Genomic DNA, 14,297 nt, shown 5'->3' on the forward strand with positions numbered 1-14,297 from the left:
AACCACCTTCAATGAGTTCAGTCTTCTTGCTGAGTCTCTTCCTCATTACACCCACCCTCTGTCAAGACCCCTACTTTAAGGCCACTCCCTACTTAAAGTCCTTCAGGGCTCCCTGGCTGCCAGAGGTTCTGGTTTCAGGTCCTTGGCAGCCTCCATGCTCTGACCCCTCCCTCAGCTCCAGCTGCACCTCTCACCACTGGAGCAGCCTGTGCTTTCCCACTCACCCTGTGCTGTTTCTCACGTTTATCATGTTGTTCCCTCTGCTTCATATGCTCTTCCTCACTTACCCTGCCAGCCTTGCTAATTCCTACCCATTCCAACCAGCTCAGGGGTCACTTCCTCCAGGAAGCCTTCCTTGGACACCTGTTCACACCCAGGTAGACATGGGTGGCCCTCCTCTTGCTCCTGTGATGCCCACCACACTCTTCTCTCATTGTAGTTCCACTTTCAGAAAAATTTGTCGAGTACTTTTTGGGGCAGGAAACCTTGCTAAAAAGAATCTTACATGCATTATTTCACACAACAAGCCTATGAGGAGAGTGTTATTTTCATTTCATTTCAATTTCAGAAAATTGAAGTGGCTTTCCCAAGGTCAGCGGCTAGACAGTGGTGAGCCTAGGACTAGAACCCAGAGTCACCTGACTCCAGGCCCCCAATTTCTAATGGTGATGCCTTGTTGCATCACCTGGGGAATCACTGTCTGCATCTGCCTGATGTACAATAACCGTGGCCAAGTCACTTTGTCTTGTTGAACCTCAGTTTCTTCTTCTGTAAAATGGGGATCAAGTCTCTCCCTGCCATGGTTTTTTTTAACTATAAATCTCTTTTTCCTAATGAGACTGATGGAGTCTAAGTCTTCCACAGAACCCAGCCTCCCAAGGATAGAAGGAAGATCTGAAAAATATCAGATGTAAAATCACTCTGTAAACCGTAAAGTGTGGTGCAGGAGCAAGAAGGCATTAGCATACTTCTGGGATTTGGTTTCACTGAACAATTTCCTTGCTCACCTAAGAATCAAAGGCCCGCCATCTGCTCCTTCCTTGAGCCTGGGGAGACCTTGCACTTTCCTCTTCGGCCCAGGTTGCCCCTGGAATTTTTGAAGTCATCATCCAGCTGTTCCCATCCCCCCTCCCAAAACACAATTGTGACAGTCAAGCAAAGAAAGGCAAGAGGGAAAAAAAAATCTATAAAGGCTCAGCAAAGCGGCGGCCAGTGGAGTTCTCCGGCTCCTGACCACCAGTTAGTGACGTCAGGATTTATAACTGTATTAAATAGTGTGACAGGCAGCCTTGATATATCAGTTCCCCCTTCTTCCCAAATCACAGACAATAAAAGCTTTGGCAGTGAAAGTCATTCATCATCATAAAGACCTGAGACATCCCGGTCATCAATTTCACTCACATCCTTAATACACTGGAGGGAGTGCAGGAGCTGAGCACCTCGAAAAGGGAGGAGGGAAAAACACGAAGGAAGATTGAGCAGGAATAATTACAAAGGTCAAAGAAGGGATTCCTTCAGGGGGTACGTACGGTGGGCAGGGCTGATCCCTGCCGGAGGGGTGCTTAGCTCACAGAGAGCCTGGACGGTTGCTGGGCCTGCTCCAGGCAGCCCGGCTCAGACCAGACCAGGCCCTGGGAGCATGGGGTCGGAGCCAGGGGCAATGGGCTGTGGGACCAGAGGGGGAGTGTGGGGGGTACAGGCCGCCGCACTCTGGGCTCCACAGCCCCAGGCTGGGTTCTATGGGGTCTTACACTAATCAGTCTCATTAGTACAAATGAGATTTAAAGATAATAATAAAGCCACAGGTATCTTTTTGTAATCTACCTCTATATTGGCACAGGTGGCTACTTGTGCCAGCTGTGGTCTTCTTTCTGCAACACCTTTTGAGCAACTCTCCAGACCGACACTACTGGTTGTGAAAGATATTGTAATGCTGCCGGGCCAGCTGGGAAAGAGCCACATCAGACATGAACCCCACATGTGGCCCTGATGCACCTGTCAGCTTTGTTTGTGGCCTGTTCTCCAGATCAGGCTCTGCCTGACTCAGACCTTCTCTAGCCAGAACTCCCGCCAGCCCCCGACATACAGGTTGGTGAGAAGCCATGTGGTATAGGGGTCAAGTGTGCAGCAGCTGGAATCTGACTACTTGGCATCTGCAACCTGACTCCACACCTTAGGAGCTGTGCAATCCTGAGCAAATTTCTGTACTCCTCCGTGCCTCAGTGTTTGCATCAGAAAAATAGAGATAGTTAGACTAATCTCTCATAGGGTTGTTGTGCAGACTAGACAAGCTAGCAAATGTATGATGCTAAGAACAATGCCTGGTACCTAGTGAGTAGGAGGCAAATATTAGTTATCCCTTCCACTGGTGACTCCTGGCTTCCTGGATTCTGGTCAGGATTGAGATCAGGTCTGGGAAGAGAGCCCTTATCCTATCCTTCATCCTAGATGCCAAGCTCCCAAAACAGGCTATTTGAACACCCTAATCTTGTGCTAAGCATGTGACACCATCCTGGACCTGGGCTAGCAGAGGCTTAAGAAAGGAACTAGTGGGTCTGGATGGGCAAGTCCAGAAGGGCAGCAGGTGCCCCTAAAAATTAATGTTGAAACCAGCCTTACCAAAAATTTATATAAGACCTAGGGGTGGGAGTAGAAGTTCTACAGCCCCTCAGGTAGCAAATAAAAGCTAATAGAGATAAATCAGAGACATGTTTTTTCTGGAGGGAAAAAGGCAGCAGCTCGACAGAACCAAAGCGTTTGGAAAGAAATGATGATAATTGTGATGATTTGTTGCATTCAAATGTCCCTTATGCTCATCAAAGATGTGTATGTGAGCATGTAAATCATGTCAATAACCTAGGAGGGAAGGGTTTGGGGGCAATTAGTAACAACCAATCATAGTAGACAGCTTGTTCATCCATTCGCCCATCCATTCATTTATTCAACAAACATTTCCTGAGTACCTACTATGTTCTAAGCCCCATGATTCAGAACTTCATGATCTAAAAAGAAAATCAGGCCTGTAACAAAGAATTATAAATCAAGGCACAATAGGATAACATATGGGATGATACAGGGCCTAGATGAGGGGGACATCACTCTGTGAGGTATTTGGGGAGGTCTTCATGGAGGAGGTGGCACCTGCAGGCTGCTCCCTGGCGACATGCCCTGAATGCACATGGGCAGAGAGACTGGCAGGCCTGCTGGTTCCTCAGTCCTTCAGCAGGTGTCTTGAGAGCCTTTCACAGGCAAAGCCCTGCATCAGCTCCCATCCGCTCTCCTGCTAGGAGATAGGACTCAACATCTGGCACTGTCAAGGTGGCACAGGCTCTGTGAGGTCACAAGAAGGGGCAGAGCTCCTAACAGTTTACAGCTCATGTGGACTTCCACAGTCCCAGAGGGCGATGATGAGCCAGGATTATAATTTCCATTAGGCAGATGTGAAAACAGGCTCAGATAAGGGAGGGGTCTTCCCAAAGCCACCAGGGAGTTACGGCAGAGCTGGGATGACTATCTGTGATCCTGCCTCCAGATCAGCCCAGGGCTCCTCCTCCCACAGCAGACTGTTGCCACCTCTGGGCAAATGACAGAAGCATCCGAAGCAAAGGAACCAGCAGAAGCAAAGGCTTGCAGGACCAGGTCTAGCTGAGTTGGAAGGTGGAAAAATGACAGGCCTTTATACAGGGTTCCATTGGGCAGCTTCGCAGATGAGGTAGGCAGCTGGCAGTAGACCAGTCAGGCTGAGAAATTAGGATAGAAGAGGAGAAAAGCCCCTCTCTGGAAGGAAGTCCACTTTGGAAGGCTGAGTCTGGCATGGAGGATGAAGCACCAGAATAGAAGTCAGGGGACGTGGACTCCAGAGCTGCCTCACTTTGGGCGATCTTGAGTCCTCAGTCCTCAATGCCCCCATCTGCTCACTGAGGAAGTTGCACTAGATGATTTGTAAGGGCCCCTCCAGCACCAACAGTCCAGTCTTTTGACCATGAGCACCTGGGAAGGCATGACTGTCACAACGCTGGGGCAGGTGGAGGAGACAGAGGAGCGGCCAGTGCTTGCAGAGGTGCTGGGGGCAGGTCAGACAGAAACGGAGCAAAAAGGTGCCTGATCCCTTCCCATGTGATGGGTCAGCCCGGTATGAGCAGATATGGAGTCCTCACGGAGACTTTACATTGGGCACTGGGGAGTTATGGTGGATAGAACCTGTGAATATGTCACCTTACAAAGCAAAAGGGACTTTGCAGATGTGATTAAATCAAGGATTTTGATATGTGGGGATGAATCTGGATTATCCAGATGGGCCCATGGAATCACCAAGGGTCCCTATAGAGGGAAGCGGGAGAGTCAGATCCCAGAAGATGTGACACAGAAGCAGATGTCAAAGAGAAGACAAGATGCTACTCTTCTGGCTTTGAAGATAGAGGAAGAAGCCACAAGCCAAGAGATGCAGGCAGCCTGTAGGGAAAGCTGGAAAAGGCAAAGAAATGGATTCTCCCCTGGAGTCTACAAAAGGAAAGCAATCTTGCCAACACCTTGATTTTAGACTCTGGCCCCAGAACTATCATATATTTGTGTTATTTTAAGCCATGAAGTTTCTGGTGATTTATTATAGCAGCAACTGGAAATATACAAGAAGCCAGTAGAATCTCCAGAATAGGAAGCCACAGGCCTGCTCCCCAGCCTAGGTAGATCCCAGCTCTGGTGGGCTCTTCCACCATCCCATCGCCGTGGAGGGCCCCCAGGCTCTCTGGCTCAGGCTGCTTTCCTAAACCTCAAAATCTAAATCACCACTTCCATAGCACTCGAGTTCCAGGCAGGGCTTTTATGCGTTTGAAATATCAACTCATTTGATGAACATAACATAAGGTTCTGGAAGGACATATACCAAACCACCAACTCTGGCAATGTCAGAAGGCTGGGTTACGAATGGGGTCAGAGGATATGGGCACATGTTACTATATATACATATGCACCATTCAAATTTATTCACTATGAGCTTGTATTACTTTGTGATTAAAAAGAAATTATGAAAGGGGGCTGTGAGAGACTAAACCAAGCTTCAGAGCAAAGAAGCCAAGTGTGCAAGGCTCTCTCAGAGCAGCTTACTTCTGCTCCTCCACAAAACATTCCACACACCCCCAGTCAATGACAAGTGATGGGTCCCTCTTCTGTGCCCTCAAACTTGCCTTCTTCCATGGCATTTTTCATTCTTTTGTTTGTTTGTTTTGTTTTGTGTTGCCTTGTAGGTATGTCCACATTTGCCTCCTCCCTGTCAGACTATGAGTATGTTGAGGACAACGACACTACAACCCTCAAGACCCAGCCTAGGTCTGACCTGGGAAGGAGCTGAATTTTGATGGAGAGATGAATGAATGAATGACTAAATGACGAATGGCCAGGTGCTACAATTTGGTGCATTTTCTCCTCCAGACAAAGGCAAGGCAGTGGAGATCTCTGAGGAAAGAACAAACTAATGAAATTGCTATATTAGGAAGATGGATCACAGCAGGGTGGGCTAGGAAGCCGGAGGTTCAGAGAACTACTCGAAGGCTATTTGGAAAGGTCGTTTCCAAGCTGCCCACAAGTGTAAAAACCTATGGGTGCATTACCTGGATGGCCATCCAGCTTTGTTTATTTTTATCTTACAAAATACAAGGTCAGAAACAACTAGAGTACCTTCTGCTGAAATTTTTTTAAATTAACACTGCACTTTACACAAATATTAGTTCATTTTTTTCAACAAATAGTTCTTGGGAACAGTGTGCTAACCTGAAAGCAAATCGTACTTTTCCTTTGATGTGCATTTTAATTACAGAGATGCTTGAACTTCATTTTGGCTTGAACATGGCCAAACGTCCAGCCTCTCTGAGCCTCTGCGCATCCTTCCAACACTAAGATTCCAAAGTTCTAGGTTTCTATACGATCTTTTTAACAATCACAAACCAAATACTTTAAATCCCAATGGAGTTCACCTTGACTATTTCTGGTGTGTAAATAGCCTTGCATCTCTGGGGAAAATTCCAATATTGGATATTGAGTTTTTTCTCTGAGTTGTGGTGCCCTGAAGCAGGCCTGCAACATGTAGTTTGGAGAGAGTGTAATGTCACTGCCCTGGGATGAAATTGCTGTATTGTTCACATTCTCAAGAACTCGGCACTCAGCACTCCATACTCCTTACTGGATGACTTACACACTGAGCTGCTATTTGGGGAAAGCCATTCCAGGCAGGCAGAATGGCCTGAGCAAAGGCCTGGAGTCAGGGCCACACAAGGCCACGTGGACAGCCTGAGGGCAGCCCTTCCTGGCTAGACAGAGGGGTTTTCTGTTGGGCAGGTATAGGAGCTAGAGGAGACAGGAAAGGGGCTGGAGCAGGGTCAAAAACTCATCACCCACAGGGGCCAACAGGCAAGGAAAGCCAGAGAAACTGGCAGGTAGAGTCTCAGGCAAACAGGAGAGGGCCAGCTCATCTAGAGGGGCAACCACCTCTCAGCTCTACCCAAGCGCGGCTGCATGGAAATGTGGATAAGTCTTCCAATTTTTCAAGAGAAGTTAAACTTTTTAAACTCTATGTTAAATCTCTTGATTTTTAAAGCACTTTCAGATCTAACTTTTTGATAGTGATATATTGACAAGGCTCAAAAACTTAAAAATGTATAGGATTCAGTAGAAAGTCTTCTTTCCATACCCAGTTTGCAGCGTCTGCCTGAACATGGTTATTAAATTCCTGAGCATCTTTCCAGTTTTTCTTTATGCATGTGTGCACAAATATAATATGCATTCCCATTGTCCCTCCCTTCTTTACACAAAAGGTGCATTCTGTACACACTATTCTTGTTTTCTTCATGAATAATGTATATCAGCAATCCCTGCCTGTCAGGAAATAAAGAGCTTCCTCATTTTTTCCTATAGCTGTACCACACCTCATTGTACAGATGAGCCATTCTTTACTTAAAACAGTCCCCTACCAATTGGCATTTGGGCTGCTCTCCTCTGATCTTTAAAATGTTAAGTCTAAGCTCTTTTTTTAAGTTTAAAAAACACTGTGCAGACCAAACAATCTTTGGACTAGACAGCGGGGCATGGAATACCAGGAGAAGGCAGTGGCTGGGTCTGTGAGTTCAGAGCATGGATGCAGGCCTGGGCTTGGTAGACACCTTAGCTCTTGCTTGCCAGCAGGAAAGGAAATCACTCAATGGGGAAGAGTTTCAGGTAAGTACTGTTTAAAGATTCTTTGCCTTGGAGGTAGTGAAATCCCCATCACCAGAGGTGACTGAGCCCTGATATAGAATAGATCCCAGGGCTGGTTGAGGCCTGATTATGGGCTGGGCCGAACTAACACTGGAGAAAGAACTGAGAAATGGTCTCATGCTCCTGAATCTCATTTGCCCATTCATTTCACAGTTAAAGGCATTGTCTGAGGCTTCTCTTGTCAGGGACCCTTTTCCCCCAAATCTTCCCACAGCTTCTTATCGTTAGGATCTCAGATCAGATGCCATCTTTTTAGAGAGGCTCTGCTTTGTCCCTGCCCCTGCTGGCCATATCCCCTCAACCCCTGCTCTCGGCTCTCAACCCCAGTTTGCTTTATTCAGAGCACATGCCATTATGCAGTCACACTGTGCATTTTTTTCTGTGTTTGCTGTGAATTGTCTGGCTCTCCCCAGCAGGTGAGCCCAGCGAGGGCAGGGACTTCTGCCAGGACCACCCTGGTATTCCCAGCTGGGCCCATAGTGACAGTCCAATAAACAGTAACTCCTGATACCATGCTCACTTTCCAAGAACACACCTTAGACACCTTAGCACCTTCCATGGGACTCCTAGGGAAGCCCCATGGCGGAGGATTTGGTTAGGGGATATTATGCTGGACTGTGGCCTCAGTTGCCATTTTTCACAGCACCTTCTGTCAGCCTGGATACATAAGGCATTCTTATATTTTTGCTTTTGTTATTCATTATGATTTCACTCCAAGGGAAGAGGCATTTAGTTGGGTCTGATTGAACCCCAAAAAGGCTCAGAAAAAAAAAAACAGGTAAAAGGAGGTTCTCCCCACAGAAAGATGAATAAATAGCCATTTGGCGCAGCCTAGCACCCAGCCAGACTTTTTGGTACAAGGGTCCAGAAACATCCTAATAACTACCATTTGTTAAAGTGTTCACCATGCTGTGACCTTGCATAGACCACACATGTAATCCTCACAGGAAGCCTATGTGGGGGTTAGAGCTGGTAGTGGGACTCACACAGGACCCTGACCTCCATGGCCTGCTGACAATATATGGTGGAATGGACTAAAAAAGTCCCGGTTTAGATTTCCAGAGGGTATTTCTTCAAGCATGTAATTGTAAATGTCAGCAGAAAAGCCAGACTGCCTGGCTTGAAGCCCAGCTTTACCATACTCTAGCTGGGTGACCGCAAGCAAGTCACTAGCCTCCATGTCCATGTTTCCCATCTGTACAATGGGGCCCATAACAGAACTCCCACAGCCAGCAAGGACATAGGACGGCCCCATTCTTTCATTCTCCCAGGCAAAAGTTAGGCAGGCGCAGCTGAGGGCAGGACTGCTGGGCTCTTCATTAGGAGGGAATGAGCAGAGGCAGGGGGATTGGCACCCCACCCGCTGTCCTCCCTGGCAGGTAGGCACAGTGGCTGCCCCATCAGCAAGCCTGTGGCCCAAGGACACACCTGCAGGTAATTAGTCCCCGTCAGGATGGTCCCAGACTGCTGACAATGCAGGAACAGGCTGGCCATGTCACTGGCTTGCAAATGGGGAGCAGCTTCTGAATAGTGGCCCTGGCTGGTAGAACAGGCATTTAACGTAATATTTAATGTGGCATATAAATGATGGAGAGAAATTGACTCATTCCCTAATGAGATCTTCCTTGGGCAGCATCTAGTGTGAGGGCCAGAATGGAGCAGCACAGAAGCCACCCGCCCCCACCCACACTCCAGGCTCACAGTCCAGCTAGAGCCCTGAACTGGGCTCACAGTCCAACATAGTGTCTAACTATGCTCTGCGTTTGTGGGGACGGAAGAAGGTAAGGCGTGGCGCTGGAAGATTCAGGTTCTCCTCTGAAGAATTCAGAACTGGGTCAACACATCCAGGAACAAGGTTAATGGCACATGGAGCACAGAGGCCCACCCTAACAGCTCTTGAGGGCATTCCTTCCAGGAGTTCTAACAGTTTTCTCTAACAGTGGGATTTGCAACTGCCCCTTAGAGGGTGTTTTGAAAATTTGTGGAGGCTCTTATATGACTGAGGGGCATTACTGGCTTAGTGGAATAGTCCCACACAATGAAAAGTCTTCCTTCATCCTGCACTGTTGTCATGTCCTGCCAAACATTTGTGTAGGTGAAAATTCTGTTTTAATTATTTGAATCTAGAAGTGAACTTCATTTACATATAAATGTGAACTTGCAATTTCCATGGTATTAATATACACTGAATTTTCTGGGAATGCAACGACCATGTAAACTGAGCAAAGCTCACATGTTGTTTTACTTGGAGTTTTGCCAAGAGCTCCTCACCTATTAATAAAATCACACTGGCAGTAGTAGTCAGTGTGAATCCCTACATGCACACTCACGCATGAGTCTGTGCTCAAAGCTGCTGAATTCACCATGCATCTATGCACCAGGCAAGCCCCAGACTACTTCATTATGTCTCACAGCTTAGACCTGCAGAGTATTTACTTACCAAAGTAGGTAGTATTTAATTAAAAAACAATTTTGCTTTCATTTCTCCTTAAACTCATAGTTAAGGCATTGTTTTGATTTTATTTGAAATTAGATGTGAACATAGGCTATACTTTTTATGAACTTAATTTCAGGAAGAGTAAAGGGTACTGTTAATATCTGCTATTCCAAGGGGATGCTAGGGGAACCACGCAGAGAACCCCAGTTACAGCACAACACCACAATGCCCCATAAAGCAGGAAGAAGGACTGGGAATCTCCTCCTAAATCCTCAGATACATGCATATGATCTGCCTGTATGTCTGTGCCTTTTTACATTTTTCATAACAATGAGATATTACTTAACACATTATTGTATAGGTTGTTTATTAAAAATATATCTTGGGTGTTTATTCATATTAACAGACAGTTCTACTTAATTCTTTTGAATGGTTGCATAGGATTTCATGGTGTGGAGGAGCCATAATTTGTTTAACCAGCTCCTGTTGATATTCACTACATTGTTTTCATTTATTTGCATTATACAAACTCCTGTAACTATTATACAAATATAAGAATCAGTGTGCATCTGTGCAAATATGTCTGTGAGATGAAGTCCTAAATATGCATATAAAGGTTCTGGGTTAGAGGGTAGGAATATGCATTTAAAATATTGGTAGATACTGCAAATTTCTCTCCAAGAAAGGTTTTATACTGATTTATACACTAGTGACAAAGTATGAAAATATGTTTCTCCTACCTCTCCAACACCAGACCTCAAGAAAAATTTCAGTCTTTGAGAAACTGATGTTTTTTTTTAAGTGCCTCATGATTGTTTTAATTTGCAGTATTAAAATTATGAGTCAGGTGAAAATCTTTTCATATGCTATTGGACATCTGCAATTTTTCCCATGAATTACCTATATATATCCTTTACCTGTTTTTTCCTACCTTTTTCTTATTTATTCCTAAAAGCTCTTTACATATTAAGGAAATAAGTTTTTTGTCATCTGTGTTCCACTTTCTTTTTTTTCAATTTTATTCTTTGTCTTTTGGATGTTCAACATACATGTGAAAGATTTACATTTGTTACAGTCACTTACATTATTTTTATTTGTCTTTGTATTTGGGACAGATTTTAAAAGGCTTTTCCCACTCTAACATTATAAAAAATGTCCCACATTTTTTTTCTAGTTTCATTTTATGGTTCATTTCACATCATGGTTTCATTTTTTTGCATTTAAGGTTTAAATCAACTGAAATTAATTTTGATATAAAAATTGAGGTATGGCTCCTAGGTGTTCCAACACCACTAACTAAATTATTTATCTTTTCCTGATTTTAAATGCTGCATTTATAAATATTCATATATGTTTGGATCTATTTCTGGACTCTATGCTGTGCCATTTGCTCTCTTTACTTCAGTTTCAGTAACAGTTTTAATTGATATAACTTTATCATAAAGTTTCTAAATATGCTAAGACTTTTGCTCTTTTTTCTATTTCAGAATTTGCCCAACTATCCTTCAGTGTTTATTTTTCCAGTATTTAGTATCATTTTGACAAGTTCCAAAAAATATTAACTCTGCTGGTATTTTGATTGAGATTTCTTTGGATTAATAGTTTACTTAGGGGGAACTGACATCCTTATGATATTGAATCTTCCTATCCCAGAACAAGCTATATCTCTCCATTTATCCTTTTATGTCCCTTAGTGGAGTCTTAAAGTTTATTCCTCAGCATTCTACCTTTTTGTCCTTTTCTTGGTGCTATCGCTAATGGACTCTTTTCTTCTATTATGTTTTCTAACTAGCCAGGGTTTATGTACAAGAAAACTAATGATTATATTTATAATTAGAAAACTTCTAATATTTTTTAAAGCAAAATCAAGAAGTAGATGAACTATGGTTCTTTTAGTTTAAATAAACTGAATAAAGATTTTTTAATAAAATAGCTCAGAATTATATGTGATCATGAAGTGGTCTTAGATTGACAAGAGCTCTTCCTTTAAGGCAACACTGATTTTCACAACAGCTTTCTTCTGCTACCTCTTATTTTTCTTTCATAACCCTATGTGGTCCTCCATAGAAATATCCTACAGCAACAAACACCCAGGAACACATACCCCTGTGGCGAGGCACACACAACAAGCCAGCATCTTCACTTTTTGCAGAATGAGGCAGAAAATATTTCCCTCAGGCAGAAAATATAGCCATCCAATACCCTGAGTCATTTTGCTACTCTGCAGCAGGTAATTTAATTTGTTTTTAGGAAGAATGAAAGTTGAAGCAACACAAAGTGTCAGAGGCTAGAATTATCTCAAAAACGTTAAAAAAAAAAAAAGCAAGAACTTAGTCACTATGTAAGAACTTGTACACCATGTAAAAACTTGTTCGTTATGCTTCAGAAGATTAGAGACTGTTGAGAATTAGGCTTGGGCTTGATTAATGATTGTGCATTGAGTCCCCTATACAGAATTTTATTGTTGTTAACAACCATATGATCAATAAATATGAGAGATGCCCTCTCAAAAAAAAAAAGCATAATTTTGACTTTTTAGTCTGGCATCTGAACAAGAATTTTGTCAGGAGTTTACCTAGACTTGCAGATACAGAAACCAAGTCTCAGGATGGGCAATAACTTGCCAATATAAGGGGCAAGGGGAAGAGGTGGAGCTGGACTTCAGTCTTCTTCTGGCCCACTGAAGCTTTCTGCAGACCCTCAGCTAAACCACCCAAGAGAGGGTCGGCTCTCTGCACCGACCTTCTAAATCAGGGATGTTCAACTCTGATCCCTTTCCAGGCTGGGTGTGTGAGATAAATGAACCGTTCGGGGTGGGGTGCTGTCTTGAGGGGTAGCTGCCACTGAGCCCCCACTTACCGCAACCATGTGCAACACATGGCCTGGTGTGGATAGATCTTTTCATTTCTCAAGGGAAGCCAGAGATTCAGATTTTTATTTATTAAATGTTGGCTCAAATTTTTTTAAAGTCCTATGTGGGCCAAACTAACTACATCCGTGAGCAGGATTAGCCTTTTAGCTGGCCACCAGTTCACCCCTTCAGTAGAACACTTACTGGGCAACTTTTCACCCAAATTCGCTTGTACACAAAAGGTAGAATACACTGCCCAACCCACGCCTTCCAATCCCATAACAGACCTTTTTGTAGAGCAGTCCCCTCCAGGATCTCATCTGATCTTCCCAAGGGCCCTGAGAGACCAGGACCATTTTGTCGAGGGAGAAACTGAGTCTCAAAGATGTGCCCAAAGTCAGACAGCAAGGAAGTACCAGTACCAGGATCAGCCCCCGGATTATCTGTGTGACCAAGTGGCCAGCTGTCCAGGCCCTGGTGTTCAAGTCTAATTCCACCACTCACTAGCTGTGACCGTAGGCAAGGTACTTAATTGCCCCAAAACTCAGTCTTTTTATTTGTGAACTGGACATGATAATGACAGTACTCACCTCCCAGAGTTCCTTCCTAGCAGAGCACCCGGTACACAGTAAATACTCAATAAAATGACAGTTATTTTTATTGTTATTATTAACTAGTTCAGGCTTCTTTCCACTCTACTACCCTCCCCTCCCCAGTTATTTGTAGGTCTTTGAAAAGAATAAGGACCCAGGGTCTAGGAGATTGAAGGCCAGTTCCAACTCTTCCCCTTACCCCTTATACTGGTCAAGTTACTGCACATCCTGAGACTGGGTTTCTGTATCTGTAAAATGGGGGTGTCATCAGAGGTCTTGCCATGGATTCTCATGCACCAGGGGAGAGGACATCATGGAACATCTATGATACTAGCAAAGGCTCACTGACTGGAGCTCCCCACCCCCTTCCCTGACCCAGTGTTGACTGCTCCCTACCTGTAAGCTCAGCTGCCCTCCAGGCTCTTGCCCTGTCTCAGGTGGACAGGGAACTGCCACCCTTGCCACTTGACTGAGCCCAGATCTTCACACAGGGTCCCTGCTGCTTCTGTCTGAGCCCCACGAACCCCAGTGCCAGCCTGTTAGCTCAGGTCTGAGCAGGACACGCTCTGCCTTGGGGTTTATGGGACCCTATGTCATCTAGCCCCTTTCCCTAAAGTTCTGATTCAAGTCCAGCCCCCAGCTTCCCTGACACAACCACAGCCTACCTGCATTTCCAGGAACCCCTTGTCTCAGTCACTACATACCGTGTTCTGTCCACCAGCTTACAGGGACATCTGCTCCCTCAGGCTGCACCCTAGGTTCTGGCCCAAGTGCACCCCCCAGCCTCCCACCCTCTGGTCTGTACAGTATCTGACACTGCTGCCTGCCTGCTAGCTTGCACAACCTCCCAGAGCCTGTCGCTCTGCACTATCCCAGTGCTGCTGGAACAGGAAGAGCTGTCTGCCTGTCCCGCTCTCCAGCCCAGCCCCTTCAGCAGCAGCAGACCCAGTGGTGACCTGCCACCAGAAGAAGGCTTCAACAAGAATAATAATAGACAGATGTACTGGGTGTTTGCTGTGTGTTATCTGTATTAACACATTAATCTTCACAACAACACTATGGGTTAGGCGCCATCACATTCCCATTTTAGAAATTTAAAAAACCACAGCCCCAACTCTTACATAATTTACCCAAGATAACAGAGCTCTCAATGGCATTGTGTTCAAATCCA

General features: G+C 44.9%; 1 protein-coding gene across 6 annotated transcripts in view; it reads right to left on the reverse strand.

Annotated features, from left to right (window-relative positions):
* The window catches only part of PAX5 (paired box 5), a 168,856-nt gene that overhangs the window by 60,003 nt on the left and 94,556 nt on the right, over positions 1–14,297 (reverse strand). The window lies entirely within an intron of this gene.

Source organism: Manis pentadactyla, chromosome 3, assembly GCF_030020395.1.
Source record: "Manis pentadactyla isolate mManPen7 chromosome 3, mManPen7.hap1, whole genome shotgun sequence".
Classification (NCBI taxonomy): Eukaryota; Metazoa; Chordata; class Mammalia; order Pholidota; family Manidae; genus Manis; species Manis pentadactyla.